A 12,372-nucleotide genomic window follows, 5' to 3' on the forward strand; every position below is an offset into this window, starting at 1 on the left:
TTGCTTTAAATGGCAAGGGTCCATCTCTATTTTCATTCTTTCATTTCAACCTGATAGACTGGCTTTGCCATTTGATGTTGTAAGCTAATAGGGTGGAGCACTAATCCCCAAAGGAGTCCCTCCAGGAGCTCACCAAACTTCTGTTGAGTAGACATCTGACACTGTCTAAAGGAGACCACATCTCTTTTACTGTATGACATGAAATTATGACATAGGGGGCCACTGCATGTCTTCTAGTGCACTGAGATGAAGTAAGTTGGAGTGCAGATCGTTAAAGTAGATATTTTCTATGTAAGTCTTCTGGTAAATGTCTGTGATTTAGGATTCTATGCCCTAAATTGATGCAGAATTGTTAGAGATTACTTTTTCTTTCTTTGTATCAGAGAATCCAGCCTATTTTCATGAATTGCAGTGCTTTCAGTTCTGTTAAGAAATTGAGTCTCAGATTGCAGAAAAGTTCTTATCTGCCAGTGAAAGACAAATGTACTGACAGGGCAGAATGACTTCATCTGAACATCTTGTTTATAAGATTAATGGCAATACAAAAAAAAAAAAAAAAAAAAAAAAACGGCCAGTGATCTGGGAACAACTGATGTCCCATTCAGATGAAAACAGTTATATGAACACAGGACAAAACATAGGGCATCATTAGACAGTTCAGTTTGTTGAAATACTACTTAGTAAAATAGGAACCTTAAGAAAGCTCTGTCTTTTCCACTATAAAGTTCTTCATAACTTGCAGAGTGGCTGTAGCAAGCAGTGTTCATTATAGTAAGTTTACTTAAGGAATTGAAGTTTATTTTAATATTTACCTGGTAATGTAGAGGATACTTGAAAGTATGCCAAACTGACTTTCATTCCCAAACAGTTCTGTTGTATGTGGTGGGATGAAAAGAGCTGCCCAGGAAGCTTGAGTTCTGAGCTCTGTCCTGCTCTTTTGATTCTTCAAGATGATGTTGATTCAAAAGCTCATTAGCACAAATCTTGTCTGCAGGCAGATGGGCTTGTTCCATTCTAGAATAATATATCACTTTCATGCTTATCAAGGTGCACATTTATTTCTACAAGCATTTGTGTAGGTGAAACGTGAATGAGTGAATCGACAATTATTTTCATTCTAGAATATAATTTTCTAATCTATTGAAATGAAACTGTTCTGCAGAAAGAAACCAACTTTGAGGAAACTTTTACTGCAGGCACAGGAAACTATCTTTACAGACAGCTTCTTTGTGAAGGAAGTGAGATCCCTTTGCCACAGTTGTTGGCTGAACTGAAAGGAAGACGTATCCAATTGAATGCTGGTCCCCTGAACGGCCTTTTATCTTTGTTGGAGTGGAATTTCTAATTTTACAGAATTTGAGTTACTTTTGTCTGAACGTGAAGAAAATGTATGGAATTCCCTTACCTTCATGGCCTAAGGCAAAAGTATTTTCTGCTCACTTCTTGCAAGTCATATGTTTGATTTCAGACTCTGGATAAGGGAGAGAGGGAAGAGAGATACTAAAGGGATTGAGGCTTCCTGCTAGCTTCCCCAGTCAGGTGGCTGCTGATCACCTGCTGGGGAAGCAATGGAACCTCAGTGTCACACATACCTTTCCCTTGCATCGGCTATCACCTTCAAAGCACTGTACTGAAATATGGAGAGTGGAAAGAGGAGCAGCATGACACCATTGGCAACTGAATTCTGTTTTTGCTATCGGGACAACTCTTCTAGATGCCCTAGATCTACATATTTTACAGTATTTGGCTGAGTTTAGTGTTACTGATTATGCATCATTTCTTAATAAGAAAATCTCAGCTAGATGTATACCTAATGCTAATTTGGTTGGATTTTGAAAAGTTAATGGTCTGGAAATTGTTAGAGAGCTACTTCAGAACTAATTAGCAAGGTTAATGGCAGAGGACTTGGAATATGCAGAGGTGACTGAAAGTGAGTCTAGATTTCCAGGCATTGCTAAGGAAATGAAACAGAAATTGAAGTATAGGAGAAAAGTCAGGAAACAGAAGTCTGGCAGAAGGGCTGAGGATGACTGAATAAGACTGAACAATAATTTGTTTTTTTTAGTTAGTGAATTTGGAAGGCTTTACTTTTTACTCCTGACTATTTTTTTTTGTTGTTGTTGGCTTACTTTCACAAAGCCATCCCATTTGATTTCACATCAGAAATTCAAACTGAGTTTTAACAAATGTACCCTAAATATTTTGATACATAACTATATCAACAGAAGTTTCTTATGTGATTGTTGGTCTTTATAGTTCCATGATCAAAAATAGGTATAAATCTGCTGCATTTTTTTAACAATTTATGCCAATGGAAAAGCCTTTTCTTTTACTTATCTCTGTTCTTGTGTACTTGTAAGATGTGAAGCAAATCGCAGAATGCAAAGCAATTCTCATTTTCAGATGAGCTGCATCTATGTTTATGTACATCTAACTGCATTCAGATCTAGCAGCTGAGATGATAATCTCTATTTTTACTACATATACCCCAATGTAAGAGAGCTGTATCAAAAGTGTACAAAATTCTGTTGTGATACCTAGCACTGGAATATACAAATTATTTAAAACAGTGGTGTGGAAGGACCACTTACTTCACTGATGATACTCCAAATAGTATTCTTCCCTAAAAGGGAATGTTGAGAAATGGACCAAGGCAATAAATCAGCATGCAATCTTCAGAGGGAGCAATGACACTTGCCACTTTCAGCTTGATGGAATACAAACCAGCCGCCTGTAGGCAAATAGGCAGGCTCACAACCAATCATGTGAGCTAAGCAGGTTGCCAATATTTACTCAGCACAAATATACTTTTCAGGCAAAGTATATATTGCTTTTTTTCCCCTTGTTCATGTAGTTCCCATTAATGTCAAAGGGAACTATGTGTTTGCAAAAAGAAAATGCATCCCCTGAGGGTGTCAAGTTTTGTAAGGTAATGTTCTTCTGTTACATTTTATGCACTGCTTATTTTTATGTGTTGTTGTAATTGTTTAGTGTGTATGATTGCTTCAGAGCCTGCTGTCAGGTGTGGAATCACTGCATAAAAAGGGCTTGTGAATAAAATATTGAGAATACAGAAAAGTAGGCTCATCCTTTTAATGTCAGTAGAGGAAATGTAATATATTCAGAATTGGAACTTACCTAAAGAGCAGCAGAAACTGAGAGCTGCTTGAGAAATGTGAAAATGGAAACCCTAACTGACCAATTAAAACCTACAGTTATTGACATTTTGGTAATTCATTTAAAGTCTGTATCAGCTCTGAAACAACTGGTCCACTGGGAAGAGCGCTTATAAGGGCATCGTTGATTAAATACACTGAACCTGAGAGACCAGATTAGCAGTCATATTTCTAATTTGTAAATCAAACACACTTACAATGTAAACAACGTCTTTATTCTTGTTTTTGTGGAAACCTTTTGACATGAACTTGGAAATGCTGTTATCTGAGCTATGAGCATTATTACAAAGTAATTGTGAACCTTTTGCCTCTGTTTATACCATCAGTCAGTAAAATGGTTATTTCTCATTAATGAACAAATGATTTATTGAGCTGTAATAGTTGGACCTTGTCTTGAACCAAGCAATTAGCATTACTACTGCTACCACTTCTAGAAAACCAATGGATGGGTTTCTTTGTCACTTGTTGGCCAAGAAGATGCACTTTAAACACAGTGAAAAGGTATCTTGGGTAAGAGTTATTCTGGAGGTGAATTAATGATTGATAAAGATGATAACTAGATGGACTAGATGATCTTGAAGGTCTTTTCCAACTGTGGTGATTCTATGGTGATTCCATAACTCTTAACTTTCATAAAGGAAACTTTATAAAACCCAGAAAATTTTCTTGTTATGCAAATCCTTAATCCAGAGAATGCATGTGTGGAAGGATATTTTGAGTTAAACAGGGTGGCAGTCTCCTTTCTGTTACTAAATTCCAAATTTCCTGCTAAATTCTTTTTCCAACTTTGGGTTTCACTGAGTTGTAGCAAGGGATTTAGTTCTTCTCTGCACATGCATTTCTAAGATGAATAACTGTCTTGTCTCCTGTCCTTCTACTTGATAGCAGTTATCTTTGGTGCAAACTTGATTTACTTGTAAACCTGCTCATTTGAAGCTTAATCTACTGAACTGAGTGGTTCTACTGGGTAAATAATAGGTTAATAGAAAAGCCATATATAATGAAAATAATTTGTTTATTAAAATACAATGGTATACTCAATTCTTGGCCATGCGAGTTAACATAGCAAAATCATGAGTGATTTGGGCTCAAGTGAGGAACAATGAATGAAATCTATAGGCAAGTTTAGTCTGTGGGTCAGACTTGTGGTTCATGATTGTGGATCACCAACAGAATGTGGGGACAGCCTGGTCCATGCTGACTTACATACTTAGCTATTGCCTCTTTTCCAGTGTTTAGCATATCATAACTAAAATAAGACTCAGCCTTCTGACATGTTACCAAAGCAGCTTTTTGTGTCTGTCGCAGAAGCTCCTTATTTCATAACTTTCTTCTACGCTCTGAAAACAAAAACCATGCTGTGTCAGCACTTGTGTTCACTTGTGATGAGTTACAGATAAAAAAAAAAAAACAGTCCTGTTGTTTGGCATTGTTTGCTTGATTTTTTTTGAATGGGAGGATCAGTTCCTTTCCCCTGAAAATGTAGCAGTTCACTTTGTCTTTCAAGTGGATCTCTGATACTGTAACTAGGTCACCCAACTGGCGCAATAGGCAAGACAGCTGGCTGGCCAAGTCTGTGTATTTGGCGAGACAGTACTGCAGGTGCAGGAGTAAAAAAAACCTCATTTTCATAGTTTTCTGTGGCTGACTTCACGTCCTTGAGCTTCTTGCAAACAGCAGATATTCTTCTTCTCACTGCACACTAAAGACTAAAATCACAGTAATCCACTTATCCCTAACTTCCTGCTATAGAAATCAATTCCGTCAGAAGCCATCTTTATGTTCCTTTTCATATCAAACTGCTTTTCCATTCTTCCTCAGTAGTTCAAGAAATACTTGGATTGAATGTGAGCTGCTGAATTGATTTCAAATCAGTTTATTACTTCAGTGATCACTTGGGTTCATCACAGTGGTACTTTTCAGTGTTTAATTCAAAATAGCAATCCATAAGAATCAAATTGTTATTGCCTAGTTTGGAGGATCAGGAATAGAAAATCGAAGGGAGTATGTGTTGAGTAATCTTTTCACTGGAAATACTGAAGAAGCTTCCATCTTGAGAGAAACACAATACTCTAAATGCGTTGGCTACTCTTTTAATTTAGTATACTGGAATATAGAATATTCAGTCTCTTGTACTGCTGTTGAACTGGCCTTATCACATATGAGAACTGGATTTTCTAATTGGTGAGTTCAACACTTGAGGCTTAGGCTTACTAGAACGGCCTGTATCTTTCCAGAAGAAAGGAGTATCACTGCAATGCAAGGAAAAACAGCATCCCACTGAACAGTGAGTATGGGCTCTGCTGAGAGCAGTCCCGCAGCCCGGTGGTGCCCGGTGGTGCTAGTTGTGTTCGTCCTTACTTTGTGAAGTCTTCTGAGTCTGGTGACTAGGCATAAGCAAGTGCACAGCAGGAAGGGGTTAAGGTGAAAAAAGACCATAATATTTCAGTGTGTCAGTTGGCCTTACAGCATATAGTTTGACTTCCCTATTTGTAAAGTCCAGGACTGTGAAATTCTCCAAATGCTAAATTTTGTCCTACTTTTTCCTGGCTACAGGATTTCAAAGTTTTCACTAAATGCAGGATTTGAATTAGTTTAGTCCCAAGCATTTTTGAATCTCTTACCCAATAGAACTTCTAAAGAACCAAACTTCTGTAATCTTGTTGTACAGGTTAACTTTTTTTTTTTTTTTGCATTTGCATTTGCAGAAGAATTTTAATTGATGGCTTTAGTACGTTTGCTGGGATGTCTTTCATTCATGTTATTTTGTTCTTTCTGTAAACCTGTTCTAGCAGCTTGCTTGGAAATCTGCTTTTGTTTTGAAATGCATAAGGAAATTAGTTTCCTTTTTCTGTGTCTTTAGCATGGTGTGTACTGATTGGATAACTTATTCTAAAAATACAAGTTGAAAATGACCGATCCAGGATTCTTTTCTGTGCTGGTAAGCTGAGCTATTTAAGTTACCTTTCAGTTCCTATCCCTAAGGGAAAGAAATATCTAAGTAGTCTTTGAGCTCTGTGGATTTGTATTAGAGCATGAATTAAAGATAGATGGGTGTGAAGGAGCAGGGAATAATTTTAAGGAAAATTGTCATAGCCAAGCAAGTATATACACAGAAAAGCAAAGAGAGCTAACTCTGACTAATGAAGTTTGAAGGCAGCAATTAAACAATCAGAAATAGCAGCTAGTCCCCTGAAGAACCCATATAATCCTAAGCTTTTAAAGCTGAATTTTTTTAAACTCTGAACATGAACACTATTCCCTCCTGAGCACCCTATTTCCCTTGCATTTTATTGAATAAATAATGTGATCTCCCATTTTATATCATTCCTTGATTTATTAAATTTGTCCAAGTGGGAGATGGATTTTGGAAGATGTGGGTTGTTTAATTTGTTCCTTTTGTTTTTGAGGAAAGGAGGACTGCCTTAAATGTAGCGATAAGGACAATAGGTAATGGCCTCTTGTTGTGCTAGAGGAGGTTCAGTTTGGATATTAGGAAAAACTCCCATGTCTGAAAGAGTGGCAATGCATTGGAACAGGTTGCCCAGGGAAGTGGTGGAGTCACCATTCCTGCAAGCGTTCAAGAAAAGTGTAGATGCAACACTGAGGGACATGGGATAGTGAGCATGATGGAGATGGGTTGATGGTTGGATTAGATGATCTTGGAGGTCTTAATGATTCTATGAGTCTATGCAAGTTGCTCTGAAAATAATACCTCCTATTTATTTCCATGGAAACTACAACAGATACAAAGAATACAATAACACTGTTTGGTAGAGCAGATTCTCAGCTATTGATTGAGCTAAATTGGCTTGGCAAATAGGTCAGCTTCGGAGCAAGTGCAGTGTGGTTGGAAAGGAGGGAGAGGACAGACCCTCTCAACATCAGTGAGCTATCAGATGGTGTTAACTGCCTTACTAACTGCCTTAGTTAGCTGCCTAACAACATCCTTCTCACTGCTCAAGTAGAGAATGTAGGGTCACACCCTGCTGTATACTCAATGACTTCAGGCCATAGTCTTAGTTTTCTTCAGCAACTGGAACTGATGACTTTAAAATTATCTACTGAAGAGTCGCATGCTTGAGCTGCTCTGGAGCAAAGAGAATGGAGTCTTAAATCCATCAAGTTCATCCTGCATAGTGTTACGTAGTACTATGTAAACCAAATGTACTTGTCTTAAATGCTTGCCCATGGAGTTTTAATAGAGACTTTATAGCATTCAGATTACTGTAATAATGATACTAGAACTTGATTATCTTTATTTATAAAGCAATATTAAAAAAAACTACAAAACTCTTCATACTATGCTATAGGATGTAGTAAAAACTGAACTATACTTGTCAAGTGAGCAAAGAATATACTGCAGCGCATGTTATGCTTTTTCTACTTGTATTTGCTCACTTTTTACCATATTTAGGATATCTATGGGGCATCCCAATCATTAGCGCTAATTAAAACACTTTAATGTTGTTTTTGTGTAAATGAAATTGTCATTTCATGTGGTGATTTTTGTCTTGCAACATATGTCACCTTCCTTTCTCTGTTTGCCTTTTTCCCCCTTTGAAGGGAGGCATATAAAATGGGTAATATCTTCTGTTTCAAGGCTGTTCTTAAAGGGTCCTTTGAATACACTGTATTTTCTTAGACTGATGGGGGGGAAAAAAAAAAAAACAAAGTACCAAAACCACCAAATCATCTTGACCCTTTGAAAGCAAATTCACTGTCCAGGAAAAATAAGCAGGCAAATATAAATGTAATTTTTTCATCCTCTGATTTTTTTTTAATTTTTTAATTATCTGTTCTCATGACCTTGTTTTTTGCCCCTCTCCTCTTCAGTCACCAGGGTGCTTTCAGGGTAGGAACTGCAATATTGAGTAAGAGTAAAAATCTGGAGAGGGATTGGAGGTATTTGGGTGCTCCTCTCTCCCATTCCTATGTAAACCCCGATCCTGTGAATGTGCTGGCTTCCTCAGCTGGCAGTCCTGAAGAGCAAGTCAGGTTGCAGAACACCTCATGCAGGAGTGTGGCTGAGCCACAAGCTTGGGCAGGACCAGATACTTGGAGGTTCCAAGTGGTTACAAGAAGGAGCAGAACTGGGGTGTCGGCTGTGGCCTTGGACATACAGGTGCCTCTGGCTGACCAAGGTTTTGATCTAGTTTTGGAAATGGAGTATCTCCATGATTCGTAGGGCTCAAGTACTTTTTGAGTTTAGCCCTTGTTGGCTAACTTGCAGTGAACTAGGTCCTTCCCTGCAGGGCAACAAAAAAGCCTCTTCTAAAAATCTAGAGGTAGAATCACTACTTCAACTTGTATTGCTGGTAAAAATATTTCTAATACTTCCTTAACCCACTGATATAAAATACTTCCTTTTAACTATTAGGAGTTGGCTTTCATGCCTATGTTGTATTTGTTAATTGCATATAAGCTCATTGAAATACTACAATTCCTAAGCTGAATTTACAGTAGCGCCAGTCTACTAAAATAAATTCTAATTATTTTTAAATGGCTATGACTTGGATACATGAAACAGAATGTATTTTCAATGTCTAAATAAACATTCTGGGTATTTAGTTTTCATAAAAAAAAAAAAACCCTACCTTTGCCGTTGAGATGAGTATCATAATCTTATACATTATCAGTAAAGCAGAAATTGAGCCCTATTCCCAGCTTCCCTCCAACCTTTGCAGCACCTGTGCACAATTACTGAAGTAATTCTTTGATGCAATGCTTTTTGAAGTATAACTTGGTTACTAGATGGCTGTGGTTGTTTCAAATGGGCAATTATTTTTTATCATCATTGTAGGAATGAGGGAACAAGGTAGGCTTCCACTAAACATGTTTTCTTCTTTCCTTTTTTTTTTTCCTGTTTCATGACAGCGGTATTTAATTGTGGACAGTAAAGCTTATCCTGAACTTCTGCCTGGTTATTGCATTTCTTTACTACCAGTGAGCCATGGTGTTGGACAGCTGACTTGATGCTGCCCAGAAGAGGAGATATATTTCTTGCTTTCCTATCCCTCTCTACTTTTCTCCTTTGTTTTATGATCTCAGTTGCAGAGCTAGGGAGAGTAGCATTTTTATGGCTTGAGAAAGATGAGTCAGCTAGAAGGTACCTTAAACTCTGAAGAGAAGAAACTACATGATGTCTCTTTTAAGCTGTAGGCTAGATACTTTGGGGGTATACATGGTATTGAGAAATTTGTTACTACACAGTAATATACTTCACATTCTGGCAGCAATTTATTGAGAGAAAGGCTGCTAATGAGTTCTAGTAGGTGCTTAGAAAAGGGGAATTTTAATTTGGGGTACTATGCTTTCTTAATGAACTCTTTGTGATTTCAAGGCATAGATATTTCGAATGTTCCTCAAACATCCAGTTTCTTATTACAGCAGGACTCTTTGTTACTTCTCTGGTTTTGATGTGCTCTCGCCTTCTCTGGGTTGCTGCCCAAAACACTGGGAACTTGAGTGCAACTCCAAACAGTACAGTAAACCTGCAGGTAACACAGTAATTACAGCAACTAGAAGTCACAGCATTGTTCAGAAGATTACATAATTGCTTATTATTCCCAGGCAACTACATAAGCAAAGCAATGACCTCCTCTGGATGCATTTCGCTGTCAGCTCTCATGATTTATCCCAACCTGCTTAGGGCAGTGTTGTGGCACAGAACAGCTTTGGTCTGCACTCCCAGCAGGGCCTAGCACTGCCTGGCTATCTGCCGTGGCTCGCCAGGTGCCCTTGCCTCACACTGCTGCTGCAGGCCTGCCCCAGTGCATGAGCATCCTAAGGGGGATTTCATTCAATTTAGGCAAAGGTAGGTCTCTGAAATCACTCCCTGTTCTCAACATACCTGTTAATAAAAGTATTCAGTGAAAGATTTTAACTTAGATAAATGTTTCTGCTGGTCTGGTGCCAATTTTTTTTCTTCTGGAGTACCTAAATGTGGCCTGGACAGGGCTCATCTCCCTGCTGGATATCTGAGATATTGGAGCAGTGATGGCCATTCTCCAGCAGTAAGATGGTACTGCTGAATGAGTGAGATGGTGAGACAGTGTTAATGCTGAATACTAATGGTGAAAGGATGGCTGCGCATTCGCAAAGAGGACTGAAGTATTGATTATGTCTTCTGTGTAGGTTTTCCAGCTAGTGTTGATGTTTATGTAAGGAGTTGACTAATTTCCTGAAGATAGGAGCTTATTTATGGGTTATGGTTCTACTGTTTGTGTACAGGGGTCTTGAATAAGCTTTCTTACGTTATCAGTTTATTTTATGACAGTAGTATACTTACTAAACAGGGCAGATTTTTGAGAAATCTTGTCTTTCTCAAACCACGCTGATTCTCTTTATGGAAAGAATTGTGAGTTCTCCTTGCAGTATTCGTTATTCCTCTGTCTCCAGATACATAATTCCTAGTGCTCTTTCCAGGTACCTGTCCTACCTACTTTAAGCTTGGGCAAGTTGTTAGGGAACTCCTTAAAGCTGTGACAGAAAAAGAGTAAGAGCTCATCAAGTTTCTTTCCTGTATTGTCTTGCTCTCTTTTTTGCCAAGTCTTTGTAGTTCCAAGTTTATACAAATTTATGTGCTGTGTGAGGTGCTTGGAGGAAGTATATGCTAAGTAATAGGCCCCTTTCAGCTCAATAGATGATAAATCAAGGGATGATCTATAATGTTCATCCTATCTGAATTGCCATCAGCTGGTCTTTGTCTTGCAGCTGAGTTTCTTAACATGCCACTGGGAGCATGGCAGTGCAGGTAGAGCGCAGAGTATCTCATGGAGACAGGTGTTATTTCATGCTTTGATATTAATCACCTGAAAACAGTTGTCAATTTGCGGCATTATTCTGTTCAAATGCTGACATGAAATAAAAGTTATAGTTTTCTGTAATCTCTACATGCTGTCTCCCCTCTGCTGGGAGAGGAGGGGGTAGGTTTTGTTGTTTCAGAGCACAGTTTCTTCTCTAAATGCATCTAAATCCAATTCCTGCTTGGAAGGCTGATCATGGGAGAGGATCTTCTGGTGCCAGTCCTGGGTGTTTTCCATTTTCATAGATTCAGATGAGTTTTATGTATGACTGTGTAGATATGAAGCACTTGGAATGATTAGATTCTGTGCCCAGAACAATTAATCCAGCACAAACAGCTGTGGCCAAAGATCCTTCATGGATCTGTGATTGCGTGTTGTGAAAATGGAGATACTTTGAGTGCCTGCCTTTTATTTTTCCAGAAGAAAAGGACTTGTAAAAAGTATACTTGTTATTTTCTTCTGTTCAGAAAAGGACAAGAGTGGTTTTAATTTTTGATATTCTTATTGCTAGAGGCTGAATTTCCATTTAATAACTGTTCTTCTACACTATATTCTAATGTTGACACTAGAAATTATATTTCGGGAGAAACTGCATTCAGAAGAGAAATGAATGATTGTGCATTTCAAATAAAACTGTATTGTAAGTCTATCACTTAGCATATAACAAAGCTGTCAGTCTTTACCCAGTGCTGAAAGAGAATCATTTGTGGCAGTAATCACCGAAATCTTGGCATCTAACTGTGGCACCTAGATTAAGAGCTTTGTTAATCAGTAGAGAATAGTACTTACTTTCAGAGTCTATTCAGATCTGTTAGTAGAAACATGCTCTGAAGCTCACTGATAAAAGGGGGATGAGGTGTTTGTCCTTAAGTTGAGTATGGTATGGTCCAGTCCTTTGTGCTCTTCCCCAGTACTGTCTGGACTAGAAAGAGAAAACAATTTGAATCAGAAGGGTCCTTTACAGGCCATCTGGTCCAACTTCCCTGCAAAGAACATGGATGTTTATAACTTGATCAGGGTGCCCAGAGCCCTGTCCAGCTTGACCCTGAGTGTATCCAGGGATGGGGCATCTACCACCTCTCTGGGCAACTTGTTCCCATGCTTCACCTCACTTAACATTTAAAAAAAAAAAAACAACAAGCTTTTTTCTTGTATCCAATCTAAATATCCACTCTTTTAGACTGAAACCATTTCTCCTTGTTCTGACACAACAGATTCTGCTAAAGAGTCTGTCCCCTTTTTTCTTACAGCCCCCCCTTTAGGTATGAAAGGCAGCTCTCAGGTCTCCCCGGAGCCTTCTCTTCTCCAGGCTGCACAGCCCCAGTTCTCTTAGCCTGTCCTTGTAGGGAGGTGTTCCATCCTTTGGTCATTTTTGTGGCCCTCCTCTT

The 12,372-nt window shown here is 38.4% G+C and overlaps 1 long non-coding RNA gene across 2 annotated transcripts in view; it reads left to right on the plus strand.

The window, feature by feature from the left end:
* Positions 9,807-12,372, plus strand: part of LOC110398557 — a 295,015-nt gene continuing 292,449 nt past the window's right edge. For both annotated transcript variants that reach the window (XR_002438459.1, XR_002438460.1), the window contains exon 1: positions 9,807-9,993. This is a non-coding gene — a long non-coding RNA (uncharacterized LOC110398557). The remainder of the gene's footprint in view (positions 9,994-12,372) is intronic.

This window comes from Numida meleagris, chromosome 4 (genome assembly GCF_002078875.1).
Source record: "Numida meleagris isolate 19003 breed g44 Domestic line chromosome 4, NumMel1.0, whole genome shotgun sequence".
Lineage (NCBI taxonomy): Eukaryota > Metazoa > Chordata > Aves > Galliformes > Numididae > Numida > Numida meleagris.